We start from the raw sequence: 21011 nt of genomic DNA, 5'->3' as shown, positions 1-21011 counted from the left end.
AGCCAACGGCACGTGGTGTTCCCAAGCGGTCACCCATCCAAGTACTGACCACGCCCAATGTTGCTTAACTGCGGTGATCGGACGAGAACCGGTGTATTCAACATGGTATGGCCGTTGGCGAGAGAACGGAGCTTGAAACGTCCATACGAACCGCAAAGCGAGTTTCCTGGAGGTCTTTGTGGCGCGGGGGCGTTGGCAATGGTGCAGGGGTGTGCTCGGAGGTCGCCGTCGCGGAGCGGGCGCGGGTGGTTGTCGCGCTCCGCGGCGAAACGTAACCTAACTCGACTTAACCCCACTTCTCGTAACCTAACCCCAAAAAAACGCGCGCGCTGGCGCGCGCGCGCACACACACACGGGAAGTGTCTAGGGTTGTAATAATAATAATAATAATAATAATAATAATAATAATAATAATAATAATAATAATAATAATAATAATAATTACTGAAGGTGGTTGTGAAGGGGCCGGCGCTGTAGCGCAGGGGCAGCGTGCCTGCCTCGTAGCTGGGGGGCCCGGGTTCAATTCCCGGCCAGGCAAAGGAATTTTACCTCGTTCTAATGGCTGCTTTGAGGTCCACTCAGCCTGCTTGCTTAGGGGCTGTAGTGCCATGGGGGTTGGTCTGGTTTTCATTGTAAAGGACAAAGCAGGAGGATTTTTAGCAATAAGGTAATGCAGTAGTAGTAGTAGTAGTAGTAGTAGTTCTTCCCTCGTTAGCTTATGATTTGAATGTTTTGCACTGTCTTTCGATGTATATGAAGTAGGACAGATAGATAAAATCAGAGTGGAGTTGATAACAAGGCTAACAGATGCTGCTCTTTTTTTTAAAGGTGTGGTGGCCCTGAAAAGGGCCGTTTGTTAAGAATGCAGCAAGGCAGAAAACCTGGCACCTTACTTGGAGCTGGTGTATTTGGTAACTGCCTTGGTACCCTCACTGACGGCGTGCTTGGCCAGCTCACCGGGCAACAGGAGGCGGACGGCAGTCTGGATCTCCCGACTGGTGATGGTGGAGCGCTTGTTGTAGTGGGCCAGACGGGAAGCCTCAGCGGCGATGCGCTCGAAGATGTCGTTGACAAAGCTGTTCATGATGCTCATCGCCTTGCTGGAGATGCCAGTATCAGGATGTACCTGTTTAAGCACCTTGTAGATGTAGATGGCATAGCTTTCCTTCCTCTTGCGCTTCTTCTTCTTGTCTCCCTTGGAGATGTTCTTCTGGGCCTTGCCGGCTTTCTTGGCTGCCTTTCCGCTTGTCTTGGGTGGCATGGTTGTCTCGGATGTCTCCTAGAAAGTAAATTTTGCGGGCCCCTTGCAATTCTTTTTAAGACCGAGAGGGCTGCATGCGACTAGCCAATGAGCGCAAGCTTACTGCAGCCTTATTGGTTGGCTCGTAACGTTGAGCAACCTTGCAGGCTACAAAACTGGTGCGCAGAATGATCTAAGCGTGGCATCATTCAGACGTCACTCCGAGCCAGCACCCTGCTAACCGCCAGCTCACCGTCGTCGCCCGCCAAGAGCCAGCCCAGCCCACTCGCTCTCGCCATCGCCACGAGCTCTTGCCCGCACTCCCGGGCAGCCAATCACGTTCGAGCCTACCAAGTTCCCAGCGCGGTCCGACTTCCCAGATATACTCTGGGACCTGTCTTTCTGCGGTCTGCCATTTCGCCACCGGCTCTTCGTCCAGCTACTGGTCCTGCCCAGCAAGGTGAAGATCTCTACAGGATAAAGAGCAATTTGTCTGCACTCTGCGGGTACCTGTTCGTGCCTTGTCCCGGCGCGATCCGTTAAAACTACACCTGGTACGACTGGTGCCCGTTGAGTGCCCCTACGCTGGTCCTCCTAGGAGTTTGACCGTTTAGTGCTTCACCGCCCCCCCCCCCTCTACTCACCCATCCACCTCCGGGACCCCCTTGGTGGATCGAGTAGCCAAGACCCCGGTTCCTCCACCATGACCGACTCTGTCTCCTCTTTCACCTCCCTCTCAGAACTTCTTCTTCCTGACTCCGCACATCACCATCCATTACTACATCAAACCAACCTACCTGATTCTGTATACCTGCCATTTATCCTTCCGTATAGGAGTGATCCCGATCTCAATGCACTCCAGCAACTCCAGGATCTTCATGCACACCGCTTTGTCATTTCCTCTGCCACCTCCCCAGTCTTGGAACATATCCAACTGTTGCAGGAACTCAGTAACGGCTATGTCCTTATCTTCTCCCATGGCAAAGAAGGATATTTCAAGATTCGTGACCAGCTCATCAAACACAGCATCTCTTACCAATGCTGCTCAGATGATGCTCCCACTGCCGTTGCCTCCTGCCAAACCACTCCTCCTGTCAACCGTCTCTCAACCCACTCACAACCTACCGTCACCTACACTCCACCACCTACCAAATCCAAACACAAACAAACTCAAACCATGCGACCCCGTCCTACCATTTCCAGACCAAACCAAACCGATATCACCATCCCTTCCGAGCCTGTCACCACCCACACTCCACCCTCTACAGCTTCTCAACAGACACAAACCACCTCACCACCCCTGCTACAGACTGACACCGAACCCGGAAGCGAGACTCCTTTAATCTCGCAACCGAGTAAGGTCACTCACTCCAGGTACACACAGACACGGAGTAGGCGTAGAAAACCTGCTCCACAGTCTCCCACTACAACAACACCTCACACTCCCAGAACAGAGACTCGGACCCGTCCCCCCTCCCGACCTGCCTTAGTGACTCAGTGTTACAACTGCCTTCAGTTGTATCATTCAGCGGCTTCTTGCCCTAATGATACACGCTGCAACAGATGTGGGGGTGATCACCACCACACTGTCTGCACTGTGCCAAAGACCCAGCCGAGGTGCGCGAACTGTGAAGGCAGTCACGCAGCCTCCTATCCTGGTTGTCCATTTTTGAAGAAGGCTATCCGAGATCACTATAGGCAGGCACGTCATTTGCACACTGCTCCTCCACAGGCCCTCCCAGTCACTCCTTCACCAAGCCAAGACAACTCCACTCTTCTCAACTTGCTCCTTATCAGACTTCTCTCGTCCCTTAACCCTCCCCCCATGCCGCCCAGACAACTCCTCGTCAACTAACCCTGCCAATATCGCCAACTGCACCAAGCCCACTTTTTCATGATCCTATTCCCGAAGCACTAAACCCCGCGTAGCAACGAGAAGTGCTGCAGCAACATCGGCCGTGGTCAACGAGTGGATGGGTGACCACATCAACCTGCCTCGCTCGCCAACCATTAACCTCCACCTCTCCTCCCTCTCGTCCTGATTCTGTAACTATTCTCAATTCTCACGATTCCAATTTCAAACTTTTCATGATAGTTAAGCAACATCGGGCACGGCACCACTTAGAAGCTTAAGGCGCTGTCTGTCCTTGCTGTGGAGTGTTCGCTAAACCCGATCCTTGCTTCACCCTACTCTTCTCGCCCCTAGGGCGCAGGGCATATTCTGTCCAGTCCAGATGTAAAAAGAAGACCGACCACCAACAACAGAACGTCAAGCTACAATATGAAGAATCTTCAAGAAAAAGCACTCAAAGCCCCAATGGGCTGATAGGCTATAATACTCACGGTGCAGGCCCTGCCTGCACCAATTGAGGCGGTCCTGCGAGCGTGGCTGACAACTCCCTCCACAGGCTGGCTCGTAAATTCACAAATAATAGGACTGGCATACCCACCCTCCACGGTAGGAATGGAATGGCATTTTCAGACAAAGAGAAGGCCGACGCCCTGGCGGACACGTTCGAGAGTGCGTGTACCCCCAACGACGAGCCTTGCGACGAAAATTTCGTAGAATTCGTCGAAAACGAACTACACGAGACTGACGAGACTAACCTCCCCCCAGACTTTAAATTCATTTCGCCGTCCGAACTGTTCGCCGCTATTAAACGACTGAAGAACAGGAAATCGCCTGGGCTTGACAGCGTGTCAGCGTCCTTTCTTAAAAATCTCCCGAGAAAGGCACTGACATGTCTAACTAAACTTTTTAACGCTATTTTCCGGTTTGGCCATTTCCCGGCCTGCTGGAAAATAGCGAAAGTAATTATGATCCCAAAACCCTTAAAAGACAAGACGTTCCCACAGAACTACCGCCCGATATCCCTTCTCAGTATCATTTCCAAACTTTTTGAGACCCTTTTCCTTTCCCGGCTAAATGTAATTATTGACGACCTTAAAGTGATGAACGACGAACAGTTCGGCTTCCGACAGGGCCACTCCACCTCCCACCAGCTGATCCGTCTCACTGAGACAATTACTAAGATGTACAATGACCGTAGACACACAGGAGTCTGTTTTCTTGATATTGCGCGTGCGTTCGACAAGGTTTGGCACCAAGGACTTATTTTTAAACTAAAGACCTTAGGTTTCCCGCCCTACGTACTACAACTACTAACGAGCTACCTAGATGACAGAAAATTCCAGGTGCAGGTTGGCACAGCTCTGTCGGACCCGCGGCCTATAGAGGCTGGGGTACCACAGGGCAGTGTGATCTCGCCGACAATTTTCAATCTTTTCATGTCAGACATGCCAAAACCAACGCACGCGCAATTACACTTATACGCGGACGATACGGCGATATCCTCTGTCTCGTGGCAGACACCTAAGCTAAAAGATTACCTACAAGACGCGCTCTCCACTCTCGAGCCATGGCTAGAAAAGTGGAGAGTTAAAATTAATGTTGATAAGAGTAGCGCCACGCTATTTACTAAACGCTTCCCCCCCACCCCCGAGCCCCTGATGTTTTTCGACCAACCCATCAGGTGGACTAAGCAAACTAAGTATCTAGGTGTCACCCTAGACAGAGGATTAACGTTCGGAAGTCATATTTCAAATATCACTGCGCAGGCAAATGTGCGCCTATCAAAATTACTACCGATGATTAGAGCCGACAAAGGGCTAACTATAGAAAACCGGCTCCTGCTCTACAAATCGACTATCAGACCAATACTTGAGTATGCCAGTCCTATCTGGGGCACAGCAGCTAAGACGCACCTGTTAAAGGTTCAGCGCGTACAAAACCGTGCGCTGCGCCGAATGACAGGTGCCCAGTGGTATGAATCGAATGACGACCTGCATGAACGGTACCAACTCCCCACCATTCATAGCAGGATTCGCAACACTGCCGCGAAATTTTATGACGCGCTCACTGAGAGCAAAAATCCGCTGATCAGGAATATAGGAAATTATGATACCGAGGGTCTTCGATACCGAAGACCTAAGGACATCCTAGCCTAAACCCCACCCCTTAGAGGGGTGCAGACCATACCCTGGTCAGCGTGATTTAAAATTTCAAGGTCCACAACCAACCAACAAAAATGCAGTTTCTAGCTAGTACTTTACGATGAAATAGCACTCAAGGCCCAACTTGGGTCGATGGGCTAAAATCACTCACTGGTACCGGGACTTCCCGGCACCGATGAGAATTGTGGCTCTGGTATCATTTTCGAAGTAGAGCAGCAGAGCATCATGTCAGGACGAGGAAAGGGAGGAAAAGTTAAGGGCAAGTCCAAGAGTCGCTCCAGCCGTGCAGGCCTGCAGTTCCCTGTCGGCCGTATCCACCGTCTCCTCCGCAAGGGAAACTACGCTGAGCGAGTGGGTGCTGGGGCTCCTGTGTACCTGGCCGCAGTCATGGAATACCTGGCAGCTGAAGTTCTTGAGTTGGCGGGCAATGCAGCCCGTGACAACAAGAAGACCAGGATCATCCCTCGTCACTTACAGTTGGCCATCCGTAACGACGAGGAGTTGAACAAGTTGCTGTCCGGAGTGACCATTGCCCAGGGTGGTGTTCTGCCCAACATCCAGGCAGTGCTCCTGCCTAAGAAGACTGAGAAGAAGGCTTAAGTTCCTGTTCTCGGTCAGGGCGTTGGCTCACCGGAAAAATATAAATAAACGGCCCTTTTCAGGGCCACCAACACCTTAAGATAAGAGCTGTTTGTCTATCATGCTGGTATAGCTATCTTACAGAAGTATGGAAAAATCCTGAAGTGATAGAGCAGTTCAGACAACTCTCCTAATAATAATGATAATAATAACAATAATGAGACACTGCAAATATGAGGGCATCTGTAACATTAGCCAGGAGAGCACAAGAATAGCCTTACCTTTGAGGTTATTTATTTAAGGGGGAAATGAGTGAAGTAGCTCCAGGCCCCTCTTAATATTTAATTTTCAGAAGGGAAGGAAGAAGGAAGTACATTATAGATTTCATTTCATTAATGCTGTATAATTCTGTTCTTGACTGCTGGATACTACCGACCTATGCATGTAAGAACACACACTTAACTAGAGAGGAAAGGATACTTAAAGTAGTATATTTACAATACTTTGTGTATCAGATGTGCACGGCAAGGAAGATAATGTTTGTTTTCTCTTGTTAGCATTAAAATGTAGACATCATAACTGATAATGAGGGCTTTTTTTTCCGTGCAGGTTTCGGGGAGATGACTGTTTTGAGAGGGAGAATAGCGCAAGCTACGTTAGAGGAGTACTGTAAGTGGGACTCTGTGCTCTTTTGAGAGGTAAGTGGTGGCCCTGAAAAGGGCCGTTTTTTAAATACTGCATGCTCACAAACGGGAGCACGCTCGGAGGAGACTTAACCACCGAAACCGTACAGGGTGCGTCCCTGCCTCTTGAGAGCATAGACGACATCCATGGCGGTCACAGTCTTCCTCTTGGCGTGCTCGGTGTAGGTGACGGCATCCCGGATAACGTTCTCCAGGAATACCTTGAGCACGCCACGGGTCTCCTCGTAGATAAGTCCCGAAATACGCTTGACTCCACCTCTGCGAGCGAGACGTCTGATGGCAGGCTTAGTGATGCCCTGGATGTTGTCTCGGAGCACCTTCCTGTGACGCTTGGCGCCTCCTTTGCCGAGTCCCTTGCCTCCCTTGCCTCGTCCGGTCATGATAGATCAGTAGAGCTGCGAGTTCAGAGCTAGAATGCGGCTGGCACTCGCGACCCCTCGCTTTTGTTGAAAGTGCCTGGCCCCGGTGACGTCAGCACCGCCCGGCCAATGGGAGTGCAGCTGCTACCGAGGGTGGGGGAAGCGAAGCAATAAAACAGCCGGGCAGCAAGCCCCCGCACCATTCTTCCTGGGACGAGTCGACAGTGAGCACGTGATGGCCCGTACTAAGCAGACTGCACGTAAATCTACCGGAGGCAAGGCCCCGCGCAAGCAACTGGCCACCAAGGCTGCCCGTAAGAGCGCGCCTGCCACCGGAGGAGTGAAGAAGCCTCATCGTTACAGGCCCGGCACCGTGGCCCTGCGTGAGATCAGGCGCTACCAGAAGAGCACTGAGCTTCTGATCCGCAAGCTGCCCTTCCAGCGGCTGGTGAGAGAGATAGCTCAGGACTTCAAGACCGACCTGCGCTTCCAGAGCTCGGCTGTCATGGCCTTGCAGGAGGCCAGTGAGGCCTACCTGGTGGGTCTTTTTGAAGACACCAACTTGTGTGCCATCCACGCCAAGCGTGTCACCATCATGCCTAAGGACATCCAGCTCGCCCGCCGCATCCGTGGCGAACGTGCCTAAGTCCGGTGCTTGTCTTATGGCTGGAGCTTTACCAAACGGCCCTTTTCAGGGCCACCAAAATTTCCTAGAAGAGTAGTTATTGTCTCTCTGGTCTAGGATAGAAGGAAAACGAAAAGAAAAAAAAAAAGCTAGTGGTTCCTCTAGGTTCAAGGAAAAATCTAAGAGTAACAGAAAATAATAATAATAATAATAATAATAATAATAATAATAATAATAATAATAATCTTGAGTACTGAGTACAATAATTCATTAATTAATATCTAGGAGGTGATAGTTATAATAATAATAATAATAATAATAATAATAATAATAATAATAATAATAACAACAACAACAGCAACAGCAAAAGTGCAGTAAGTAAGGATAAAGAAAAATGTAGTCAAGTACAATAATAATGAAATTCGAAGAGTGAGTCGCCCCGCAATGAGACAAACTAGCCTGTTTAGGAGGCAGAGATAGGAGAGGCCAGGGTTCCAGCCTTGGACAGTGACTGACATAATATGCTCTCTTGGGGAATAAAATTGATGGCCCTGATAAGGGCCGTTTTTCCTCTGCTCTTACGAGAGCAAGAGGTGCGTGTAGAAGGAAGCAAGAACACGAAATGTCCTCACTTCCTTTTTGCTGGAGCCTTTTTAGGCGAGGCCTTGGGCTTAGCGGCCTTTTTAGGCTTAGGTGCCTTAGGCTTCTTAGTGGGCACCTTGGCGGCCTTCTTAGCCTTGGAAGGAGCCTTCTGCTTGGGTTTGGGAGCAGGAGCGGCCTTCTTCTTCTCAGCAGGCTTTTTGGAAATGGCTTTCTTGGCTGCAGCCTTGGCTCCACCAGCCTTCTTCGCCTTGGGGATGCGCTTCTCCTTGGGGGCAGCGGACCGCTTGACAGGGGCTGCGCTGGCCTTCTCCGGCTTGGCAGCCGAAGCGAGCTTGAAGGAACCTGAAGCTCCCTTCCCCTTGGTCTGGACCAGCTCTCCGGAAGCCACGGCAGATTTCAGGTACTTCTTGATGAAAGGGGCCAGCTTCTCAGAGTCCACCTTGTAGTTGGCAGAGATGTACTTCTTGATAGCCTGCAGAGAAGATCCACCTCGTTCCTTTAGGCTCTTGATGGCACTGCCCACCATCTCGGAGGTTTTCGGATGGGCAGGCTTGGTGCGAGGTTTCTTCGATGCAGAAGCCTTGCTCTTCTTGGGCGACGCCTGGGCCGGAGCCGAGGCGGGTGCAGATGCTGCCGATGCTGTTGCTGTGTCAGCCATGGTCACGATCAGAATGTGTTCGCGCTCTCCCCTGGTTATCTGAGTGTATCAGGCTACTCGGACCGCGCAGGAAACAGCAGTGGCTGGCTGTCGGGTGGGTTGCGCGGCGACAAGTTGGGGACGTGCTTCCTAGCTCCTTTCTCGTGCTCCCTGCGTCTTTAAGGGGTGGGTTACAATCAGGGTTCGGTTAGGAAGGGATAGTCAAAGGTTTGACGCTGCTCCTCAGGTGGCAGAAGTACTCGTCACCTTGCTTCGGGCGTCCTGATGGAGGTGCGTTCGATGGGCAGCATTTCACCAGCCGCCTCTCCATGCCGACGTTTAGGGGCGGCCGTCGTCGTCGCGACGCCCCCGGGAGTGACCCCCTCTTACCTGAAGGAAGCCCAATCCTTCCTCTAGCAATGGAGCTGAACGGCCATCCTCAGGCTCTAACCCCTTCCGAGTGAGAGCAAAGGCAAGTCAGCCTTTAGGTAGTTTTCCACAGAGTGAAGCAGACCTGCTGTAATCTGCCTCTTGTAGCTTTGCTTGAAAGGACCTACAGGATAAAGGACATAAGTTAGAAGCTAGCCTCCATGACTCGTTCGACTCCTGCTTTCCTGCAGGTAGCGCCAATCTCGTAAAGTCCTAGCCTTTAGGCCTCTATTTATAAGGCTCTCAACTCTGTACAGTCTCTCACATCCAGCAGCTTTCAGCCCCTGTCGGGGGTCGAAAGCTCAGGTTGGGAAAAGGGACAGCCTGCCCAAGGGAACCTCTAGATGTTTCTTAGGGCATAATTAAATTTCCAGTTCGCTACAGAGCCTGTACCGCCTCAGGAGAGGCTTCACCCCTCGCCTGCTGGATGGAGGCATTGTGAGTCGTATCTTACTGCCTCCAGTGGGCTGCGAAGGCAGGATTGAGAACACCGTGACGGAGGAAGGGGCAGTCAGTCCAGACTCTTCAAAGAACAGATTTCCTGTACCAGGAGATGATAAGTCTGTCAGTTTGATAGACCTGGCAACATCCCTTACCTTCGGTCAAATTTCTTTAGGATGAGAGACCCTTTGAGACAGCAACTCAGCAGATTTATTGGATGGATGGAAGGAAGGAAGGAAGGAAGGAAAGAAGGAAGGAAGGAAGGAAGGAAGGAAGGAAGGAAGGAAGGAAGGACCATGGTTTCCCAACAAACTTCTCTGCAAGACATTGCCACAACTTACAAGGAAAAAATGTAAAGGTTTGAGGTGCTGCAACACTCATACAGCTAACATCTCACTTAAATGGTCCTGAAAGAAAGAAAGAAAGAAAGAAAGAAAGAAAGAAAGAAAGAAAGAAAGAAAGGAAAATAATAATAATAATAATAATAATAATAATAATAATAATAATAATAATAATAATAATAATAATAATAATAAGAAGAAGAAGAAGAAGAAGAAGAAGAAGAAGAAGAAGAAGAAGAAGAAGAAGTTGTGTTTAATGACCCTTCAATAGGAGTTTATTTTTTGAGAGAAGCTCTTGTTTTTACCTTGAATATGTATACTCTGAACGAGGTGAAGCAGAATTTGAAGCCAACTGATCGCGCCGAGACTCGATCTTGCTACCCACCTTCATCATACAGAGTAGCGTATGATGATGATGATGATGATGATGATGATGATGATGATGATGATGGTAGTAATAACTGTATCCAAAATTCAGGTAACATCAGTTTTTACTCGCAAAATGGTTTCATGATTTCTTTGGCTAAGAGAACCATGCGGTAACCCTAACCTCGAAAATGAATTGTCGCTCTCGATTTATAAGATGCCCTTTCTTTCTTCGGCCTAGTCGCTATCTAGTCGGCAGTCGTTTGAAATCGTGCAGGTTTCTGCATGGTTCGACGTGCGTATCCTACTAGCAGTTGAAGTCAGCGTGAAATTAAGTACAGTACAGTAACTATGTGTAAGATCTCCTTCACTTGGTGAGACAAGTTGTAGGGCCAAATAAAGGTACAGAGAGCAGAGAGAGCATAACATAACATAGAGCTAAATATGCACTGTACTTGGGTTGATGGTGTATTATACTGAACGCCCTCTTCCCCCCCCCCCCTGCCATTACATCTTTACTGAATGATTCTGCACAACGTTCCCTGCTGTTAATATTAATCCCCTACTGGGTTTTAGCTTAACGGTATCACTCGGTAATCATCATCATCATGACAGCCTCTGTCCTTCATGCTAAAAATCAGCTGCAGAGAAAAGGACCCTTTGTGTTCTTGCCATTATTATTATTATTATTATTATTATTATTATTATTATTATTATTATTATTATTATCATTATCATTTACCTCAGCGAATGAAAGCCCATGTATGAACATTTTTTTGTACATAAGCAACGATCAGCTGTTTTACCGACACCTTGTAATCTAAGAAAGAAAGAAAGAAAGAAAGAAAGAAAGAAAGAAAGAAAGTAAGTATAGGGGTACCTAACCACTCCTGAAAACTACTTTCATTGAAGGTTGTACTAGGCCAAACTCTAGAGACCTCTTACTAAATGGTACCATACTACAGGGCAGGTGTAAAAAATAGTTAATGAAACCGTATAATGAAAGGTACAGACTTAAGAGCAAGTGGCGTACTGGCTTATTATCCCTCCCTTCCAGGACCCTTCTTGCAACCACTAACCACCACCTACACCCCTGCCCAAGCAGTATTCGAGCATCGGGCTGGGTGATGTGGTCGCCTTAGAAGTTTGTGCTAGACAATACCCCAAAGAAAGCAGTTGGTTTAAGACAGGCAATAAAGTTTTAAGTTTTACTCCTCTTCCCTCAAATATGAAGAGAGGTACACCATAATGAGGGGTACTAAGCCATTTAAATTCATGACAGAGACCTGATGATTCTTAGCCCTGCTGATCTAGGGTGACACTTGATATAACCAGGCCAGACCCAGTACCTGAATATTTTTAGGTTATCCAAGCCAAACCTGGGTTATATATTGCCCAAAATATGTAGCATCTACCCTGTAATTAGAAGATGCAGCTGTGACTTCACGACTGGTGATGATATAACGGTGCACAATTGAGCATGTTAGGTATTAGTAGATCCACGATCAGCCCTAGCCGTGTCTGATGCAGAAATCCTAACCTGACTTGGGAAGAACGGTAACTTATTTCTTTCTTTCTTTCTTTCTTTCTTTCTTTCTTTCTTTCTTTCTTTCTTTCTTTCTTTCCTTGAACGCTAGCCTGTAGTAGTAAGGCAAGAGGCAGTGATCAGGTGGTCAGCAAATGGACACATTATTGCTTGAGTTCGAAATTGTCCACTGCCTTAAGTAATAGTCGTATTAGTAGCAGTAATGGTGGTGGTGGTACTACTAGTAAGGTTATGTTCACTATTATCTTACGCCTTTCGTAGATGCCGAGGTGCCGGAAGTTTGTCCCGCAGGAGTTCTTTTTATGCGCCCATATCTACAGACCATCGAAATATCACGCGAGTGAGCCGGTGTCGAACCTGTCAAGTAGGGCTCAGAATGGTCTAATTTTAATTCTAGGACGGTAACAGTAACTATCCGGAGTTCCGATTCGTTCTACTCAATTTATCACTTGCCAAAAGATCGGTCAGCTGACGTACAAACAACAAAAACGAGTGCTTTCCTCCCTTCACCTAACCTAAAACGTCACGACTCTTTGAACTAACCCTTGTCGTCAAAAGGTTACCTTCTCAGTCTTATTTGAAGGGCGTCTCGTCTTTGATAGAAATGAAAGAGTTTTACAAGTTCCTAGGCTTCAAAACTACGTTACATCGCAACACACGCACTTCGAAGATAGCGGGCTGTGTGTAGGCCACTGTACTGCACTGGTGCCCTACCGTTCGTAAGGAAGCCCGGGAGAGACACGAGCGTACTACAAACTTGTAACTTATTGCCGAACCGTGTCGTAATTTGAATAGCTACTTACCTGGAAGAACATAAAAGGAAATTGTTCGACTCTTTGAGGGGCTGCTAAATGCCGCGGTCGGTTGCTAGGACATGGCTTTCATTGTAATCACGACAGTGTCGATGACGTTGCATGGAAACCACCTTCCTCGCGATTTTCAAGGTGGGCGGGGAGTTTGGAAGCCTCGTTCCGCCCTTTAATAATCTTAATATTGGGAGAAATAGGACGTAGAATGATGTTATGTGCCATAAGAGGCCTGCAGGATAAGCTACACTAACCTAAAAGAATAAGAACAGCAAGTTTAGACATAGGGACGTACGATAGGAGGTACGAAAGTTAAAATCCTGGCACGAGTAATTGGAAGCGGTGCTAGGCTCAGCAAGGGTCCCCTAGGTCGACACACACACACACACACACACACACACACACACACACACACACAGAGAGAGAGAGAGAGAGAGAGAGAGAGAGAGAGAGAGACACGAATAATAATAATAATAATAATAATAATAATAATAATAATAATAATAATAATAATAATAATAATAATAATGATGTCGCCGCCGCCAGGTTAGGCCGGTCACCTAGGAGGAAATGCAATACTACGCTAAGCTTCGTTCCTGTATAGCCACACGGGGTCGAAGAGCAGCAAAAGGTCTAGCTAGTTTCAGACGTAACAAAAAACGTGATTTAAGCAATTTCTGCTGGCCTGAGGCAAAAGTTGAAAGTAAGTTGTCGTACTGGGACTGGGAAACTTGGTAAAAAGGGAATTGAGCCAACGGCACGTGGTGTTCCCAAGCGGTCACCCATCCAAGTACTGACCACGCCCAATGTTGCTTAACTGCGGTGATCGGACGAGAACCGGTGTATTCAACATGGTATGGCCGTTGGCGAGAGAACGGAGCTTGAAACGTCCATACGAACCGCAAAGCGAGTTTCCTGGAGGTCTTTGTGGCGCGGGGGCGTTGGCAATGGTGCAGGGGTGTGCTCGGAGGTCGCCGTCGCGGAGCGGGCGCGGGTGGTTGTCGCGCTCCGCGGCGAAACGTAACCTAACTCGACTTAACCCCACTTCTCGTAACCTAACCCCAAAAAAACGCGCGCGCTGGCGCGCGCGCGCACACACACACGGGAAGTGTCTAGGGTTGTAATAATAATAATAATAATAATAATAATAATAATAATAATAATAATAATAATAATAATAATAATAATAATAATTACTGAAGGTGGTTGTGAAGGGGCCGGCGCTGTAGCGCAGGGGCAGCGTGCCTGCCTCGTAGCTGGGGGGCCCGGGTTCAATTCCCGGCCAGGCAAAGGAATTTTACCTCGTTCTAATGGCTGCTTTGAGGTCCACTCAGCCTGCTTGCTTAGGGGCTGTAGTGCCATGGGGGTTGGTCTGGTTTTCATTGTAAAGGACAAAGCAGGAGGATTTTTAGCAATAAGGTAATGCAGTAGTAGTAGTAGTAGTAGTAGTAGTTCTTCCCTCGTTAGCTTATGATTTGAATGTTTTGCACTGTCTTTCGATGTATATGAAGTAGGACAGATAGATAAAATCAGAGTGGAGTTGATAACAAGGCTAACAGATGCTGCTCTTTTTTTTAAAGGTGTGGTGGCCCTGAAAAGGGCCGTTTGTTAAGAATGCAGCAAGGCAGAAAACCTGGCACCTTACTTGGAGCTGGTGTATTTGGTAACTGCCTTGGTACCCTCACTGACGGCGTGCTTGGCCAGCTCACCGGGCAACAGGAGGCGGACGGCAGTCTGGATCTCCCGACTGGTGATGGTGGAGCGCTTGTTGTAGTGGGCCAGACGGGAAGCCTCAGCGGCGATGCGCTCGAAGATGTCGTTGACAAAGCTGTTCATGATGCTCATCGCCTTGCTGGAGATGCCAGTATCAGGATGTACCTGTTTAAGCACCTTGTAGATGTAGATGGCATAGCTTTCCTTCCTCTTGCGCTTCTTCTTCTTGTCTCCCTTGGAGATGTTCTTCTGGGCCTTGCCGGCTTTCTTGGCTGCCTTTCCGCTTGTCTTGGGTGGCATGGTTGTCTCGGATGTCTCCTAGAAAGTAAATTTTGCGGGCCTTTTTTTTTTTTTTTTCTTTTGTTGATGTCAAGTAGCTGGAAGTCCCGTGGCGCACGTCGGCCACTCTACTTATCTGTTTCAGCGACGTTGGTTCAGCTTCACGGCGTAGCGCTAGCGGGGCAAAATCTATCTGTCTATGGCGGAGCAAGTCCGCCACGTCAGAGCTGAAAACCCCTCTTCTCTGAGCTGTTAAAAAGTCAAGTATGCTAGTGCTAGTTGGCAAGGTAGGAGATGGAATTTGTTATGTAATTTGAATTGCAGGAAGAAGAAGGCAAGTAGTGAGGGCAGGCGATTTATCTTGGTCTTGGTGGGGAGGGGACTAGGGTACAATGAGTTGTCGGGGAGGCATGGCTGGGAGATGAGAAAGTTGGGAAGAGAGAAGGTTGAGTAGAAGATAGAGTAGAGCAGGGTTACTATTGCTTGGTTGAGAAAGTTGAGGAGTGAAGCTATTGAAATGTGGTGGTGGAGAACTTGGTTTGCGGAGGTGCCTGGCATTCTTGTAGTGAGACCGAATGGCCTTCTTCATGAACGGGCACCCAGGGAAAGAGGCCGCATGATTCCCCTCACAGTTCACACATCTCGCCTGGGTACGAGGTACCTCGCAGACAGTGTGGTGATGATCACCACCACACCTATTGCACCGGGTGGAATTGGTGCACGTCGCAGCTGTGTGATGTAACTGCAAGCAGTTATAACATTGGATGACCAGGGAGGGGTGGGGGGGAGGGGAGGGTTGGGGGGGAGGGGCTGGTTCGGTGCTTGAAGAAGTCTGAGGCGCTGATGACCGGCGTTTCCTTCTTCTTCTTCTTCTTCTGGTCTGAGTGGCGCTGGAGGTAAGATTTAGAATAGGTATAGAGGTAGGGTCGGGAGTCGAAGTCGGGATAGTTTCAGGAGTTGAAGTAGATTCATCAGTCTGGGCTTCCTGGGTTTGAAGTGGGACGGGGTCAGTCTGGATGGTTTGAGGTTGGCATGAAATACTGTCGGTCTGGGTAAGTTTCGGCTTTGTGAAGGGGGCTTGAGTGGATCGGTCAAGAGTGGCAGGTTGGCAGGTGTTGCTTACTGGATTGATGAGCATGGGGGTGGGGATGTCTGCATATTGAAGTTTGCGGAGAATAACGGGAATGGATTTATTGTAGAGAGGGGTGAGGATGAGATGGTTATTGTGAGTTTCCTCTATGGTGGCTATATGCTTGCTGAGGACTGGTTCTATTGCTTCGATGACAGATTTACGAGTGAGGGGGATGGGGCCGGGGTTGGTGAGAGGGATGATGAGAAAACTGTTCTTGGGTGCAACTGGGAAAGGTGAATTTTTATGAACATAGTGGAAGGGATGTTCGAAAGGGGACTCTTCAGATTCGACGAAGACCTCGACGGCTTCTTCTTCTTCTTTATCTTCTTCGCCGGTGTCATCTTCCACCATTTCTTCAACTACGTCGCAGTCAAACCCAGGCAGTTCGTCAGCGGGGCAGAAAGGGATATTGCAGCTGGAGAGCTTTTGCGGGCCCCTTGCAATTCTTTTTAAGACCGAGAGGGCTGCATGCGACTAGCCAATGAGCGCAAGCTTACTGCAGCCTTATTGGTTGGCTCGTAACGTTGAGCAACCTTGCAGGCTACAAAACTGGTGCGCAGAGTGATTCGGTATCATTTCAGCCGAGCCATTCCAGGCCTAGCACTCTGCCTGGACGGAGCCATACCATCTCGGCTCCGCGTTTCTTACCAAGGGTGGTTGTTCACTGCAGCTCCAGCCAAGACTCCCAGCAAGATGGCCGCCAAGTCCGGAGCTCTCCAGCTCCCACCGCCACAGCAGAGGCCATATCACTCAGCGCTCGCCCGCTACTGCGAGCAGCCAATCACAGCTCTCCGCCAAGACCCAGCCACGAATCACTGCTCCAGGCTACCGGCACCAAGTCTCACGCAAGTCTGGCAGCCTACTACCAAGTCCAGGGCATCATTCGAGCAAATTTGTCACCGTGAGCCGTGCGTCCTGACTTCGCAACTTGTCGGTGGCGTTAACCACTTAAAAAACTACCCCTGTTGCGACTTAGGCGCCGGCTCACCAGCTTCCAGGTCCGCCCAGTGCGTTTGACCCCATCACGTCCCCCTGAAATACAATGGGGCTCCCTGGCTCCCCTCAGGTTGGGGGTCTACAGGGTACGTGCTCTATGGCAACCTGTAGCTACCTGCCCACTGGCAACCAATCTGGGGTACCTGGCCCCCATTTTTCCCAGCCAAGAGTTTCCGTCTAGGCTCCACACCGCCAAGCCCAGCCAAGTCAAGCCTGCAAACGTGGTCTGTGGCTCCGAAAACGGAACCTCGGCTCATCATCGGACTGAGCGCTCCCTGTCCCCCCCCCGCAGTTGTGCGGCTACCATACGGCAACTAGCGTGGTAGGTGCGCAGGTCACTCATGTCCTTCATAATCATCGGACTGAGCGCTCCCTGTCCCCCCCCCCCGCAGTTGTGCGGCTACCATACGGCAACTTGTGGGGTGGGTGCGCAGGTCACTCATGTCCATCATAATCATCCCTCTCATCCCACCTGTCCCCCCCCCCTGTTGTACGGTCCCCATACGGCAACTTGTGGGGTGGGTGCGCAGGTCACCCATGTCCATCATAATCATCCCTCTCATCCTCACATGCCCAGGAATCCGCCCAGCTTCCACTACAGGGCCCCCTCGGTGGATCGAGTAGCCGAGACCCTGTAATCCTAAATCTACTCTTCCAGCTCTCACCTCCCTGCCAATTATCCAAGGCCATGCAACCCAGCACACATGACCCAGTCAAGAGTCATCCCTTCCTCACTACATGCCTTCTTCACCCACACCTGAATACATGCCACACCATAACCCTGCTACCAAGCATTAGTAACTTGAGCACTATTAGTTAAGCGAAGAGGGGGTTTTTTCATCTCTGACGTGGCGAACCTGTTTTCTCCACGACAGATTGCTTTTCCCCCACTAGTGTATTGCGCGATTTTAGAGATGTTTTCCGACTTTCGGAGACTTCGCAGAGACCGATGAGTAAGGAGGCCTATGTGCGCCTCGGGACTCTCGAGAAATAGATATCAACAAAAAAAAAAAAAAAAAAATCGGTATCATTTTCACCACCACCCACCGGATTCGAGAGCCAGCACCTGACCTGAGCAGACGTCACTCCGAGCCAGCACCCTGCTAACCGCCAGCTCACCGTCGTCGCCCGCCAAGAGCCAGCCCAGCCCACTCGCTCTCGCCATCGCCACGAGCTCTTGCCCGCACTCCCGGGCAGCCAATCACGTTCGAGCATGCCAAGTTCCCAGCGCGGTCCGACTTCCCAGATATACTCTGGGACCTGTCTTTCTGCGGTCTGCCATTTCGCCACCGGCTCTTCGTCCAGCTACTGGTCCTGCCCAGCACGGTGAAGATCTCTTCAGGATAAAGAGCAATTTGTCTGCACTCTGCGGGTACCTGTTCGTGCCTTGTCCCGGCGCGATCCGTTAAAACTACACCTGGTACGACTGGTGCCCGTTGAGTGCCCCTACGCTGGTCCTCCTAGGAGTTTGACCGTTTAGTGCTTCACCGCCCCCCCCCCTCTACTCACCCATCCACCTCCGGGACCCCCTTGGTGGATCGAGTAGCCAAGACCCCGGTTCCTCCACCATGACCGACTCCGACTCCTCTTTCACCTCCCTCTCCGAACTTCTTCTTCCTGACTCCGCACATCACCATCCATTACTACATCAAACCAACCTACCTGATTCTGTTTACCTGCCATTTATCCTTCCGTATAGGAGTGATCCCGATCTCAATGCACTCCAGCAACTCCAGGACCTTCATGCACACCGCTTTGTCATTTCCTCTGCCACCTCCCCAGTTTTGGAACATATCCAACTGTTGCAGGAACTCAGTAACGGCTATGTCCTTATCTTCTCCCATGGCGAAGAAGGATATTTCAAGATTCGTGACCAGCTCATCAAACACAGCATTTCCTACCAATGCTGTTCAGATGATGCTCCCACTGCCGTTGCCTCCTGCCAAACCACTCCTCCTGTCAACCGTCTCTCAACCCACTCTCAACCTACCGTCACCTACACTCCACCACCTACCAAATCCAAACACAAACAAACTCAAACCATGCGACCCCGTCCTACCATTTCCAGACTAAACCAAACCGACATCACCATCTCTTCCGAGCCTGTCACCACCCACACCCCACCCTCTACAGCTTCTCAACAGACACAAACCACCTCACCACCCCTGCTACAAACTGACACCGAACCCGGAAGCGAGACTCCTTTAATCTCGCAACCGAGTAAGGTCACTCACTCCAGGTACACACAGACACGGAGTAGGCGTAGAAAACCTGCTCCACAGTCTCTCACTACAACAACACCTCACACTCCCAGAACAGAGACTCGAACCCGTCCCCCCTCCCGCCCTGCCTTAGTGACTCAGTGTTACAACTGCCTTCAGTTGTATCATTCAGCGGCTTCTTGCCCTAATGATACACGCTGCAACAGATGTGGGGGTGATCACCACCACACTGTCTGCACTGTGCCAAAGACCCAGCCGAGGTGCGCGAACTGTGAAGGCAGTCACGCAGCCTCCTATCCTGGTTGTCCATTTTTGAAGAAGGCTATCCGAGATCACTATAGGCAGGCACGTCATTTGCACACTGCTCCTCCACAGGCCCTCCCAGTCACTCCTTCACCAAGCCAAGACAACTCCACTCTTCTCAACTTGCTCCTTATCAGACTTCTCTCGTCCCTTAACCCTCCCCCCATGCCGCCCAGACAACTCCTCGTCAACTAACCCTGCCAATATCGCCAACTGCACCAAGCCCACTTTTTCATAATCCTATTCCCGAAGCACTAAACCCCCGCGTAGCAACGTGAAGTGCTGCAGCAACATCGGCCGTGGTCAACGAGTGGATGGGTGACCACATCAACCTGCCTTGCTCGCCAACCATTAACCCCCACCTCTCCTCCCTCTCGTCCTGGTTCTGTAACTTTTCTCAATTCTCATGATTCCAATTTCAAACTCTTCATGATAGTTAAGCAACATCGGGCACGGCACCACTTAGAAGCTTAAGGCGCAGTCTGTCCTTGCTGTGGAGTGATGCTAAACCCGATCCTTGCTTCACCCTACTCTTCTCGCCCCTAGGGCGCAGGGCACATTCTGTCCAGTCCAGATGTAAAAAGAAGACCGACCACCAACAACAGAACGTCAAGCTACAATAAGAAGAATCTTCAAGAAAAAGCACTCAAAGCCCCAATGGGCTGATAGGCTATAATACTCACGGTGCAGGCCCTGCCTGCACCAATTGAGGCGGTCCTGCGTATCATTTTCGAAGTAGAGCAGCAGAGCATCATGTCAGGACGAGGAAAGGGAGGAAAAGTTAAGGGCAAGTCCAAGAGTCGCTCCAGCCGTGCAGGCCTGCAGTTCCCTGTCGGCCGTATCCACCGTCTCCTCCGCAAGGGAAACTACGCTGAGCGAGTGGGTGCTGGGGCTCCTGTGTACCTGGCCGCAGTCATGGAATACCTGGCAGCTGAAGTTCTTGAGTTGGCGGGCAATGCAGCCCGTGACAACAAGAAGACCAGGATCATCCCTCGTCACTTACAGTTGGCCATCCGTAACGACGAGGAGTTGAACAAGTTGCTGTCCGGAGTGACCATTGCCCAGGGTGGTGTTCTGCCCAACATCCAGGCAGTGCTCCTGCCTAAGAAGACTGAGAAGAAGGCTTAAGTTCCTGTTCTCGGTCAGGGCGTTGGCTCACCGGAAAAATATAAATAAACGGCCCTTTTCAGGGCCACCAACACCTTAAGATAAGAGCTGTTTGTCTATCATGCTGGTATAGCTATCTTACAGAAGTATGGAAAAATCCTGAAGTGATAGAGCAGTTCAGACAACTCTCCTAATAATAATGATAATAATAACAATAATGAGACACTGCAAATATGAGGGCATCTGTAACATTAGCCAGGAGAGCACAAGAATAGCCTTACCTTTGAGGTTATTTATTTAAGGGGGAAATGAGTGAAGTAGCTCCAGGCCCCTCTTAATATTTAATTTTCAGAAGGGAAGGAAGAAGGAAGTACATTATAGATTTCATTTCATTAATGCTGTATAATTCTGTTCTTGACTGCTGGATACTACCGACCTATGCATGTAAGAACACACACTTAACTAGAGAGGAAAGGATACTTAAAGTAGTATATTTACAATACTTTGTGTATCAGATGTGCACGGCAAGGAAGATAATGTTTGTTTTCTCTTGTTAGCATTAAAATGTA

General features: G+C 49.6%; 2 non-coding genes across 2 annotated transcripts; both read right to left on the bottom strand.

Moving 5' to 3' along the window:
• Window positions 1-119, bottom strand: LOC137500659 (5S ribosomal RNA). Its single transcript, XR_011018167.1, has one exon. It is a non-coding gene; the product is annotated as a 5S ribosomal RNA (ribosomal RNA).
• Window positions 120-13439: 13320 nt separating this feature from the next.
• On the bottom strand, window positions 13440-13558 carry LOC137500657 (5S ribosomal RNA). The gene has a single exon (XR_011018165.1). It is a non-coding gene; the product is annotated as a 5S ribosomal RNA (ribosomal RNA).
• Window positions 13559-21011: the final 7453 nt, after the last annotated feature.

The sequence above is a fragment of the Anabrus simplex genome, chromosome 4, assembly GCF_040414725.1.
Source record: "Anabrus simplex isolate iqAnaSimp1 chromosome 4, ASM4041472v1, whole genome shotgun sequence".
Lineage (NCBI taxonomy): Eukaryota > Metazoa > Arthropoda > Insecta > Orthoptera > Tettigoniidae > Anabrus > Anabrus simplex.
Note: the sequence above shows the minus strand (reverse complement) of the source record. Positions and strands in the feature narration are given on the sequence as shown.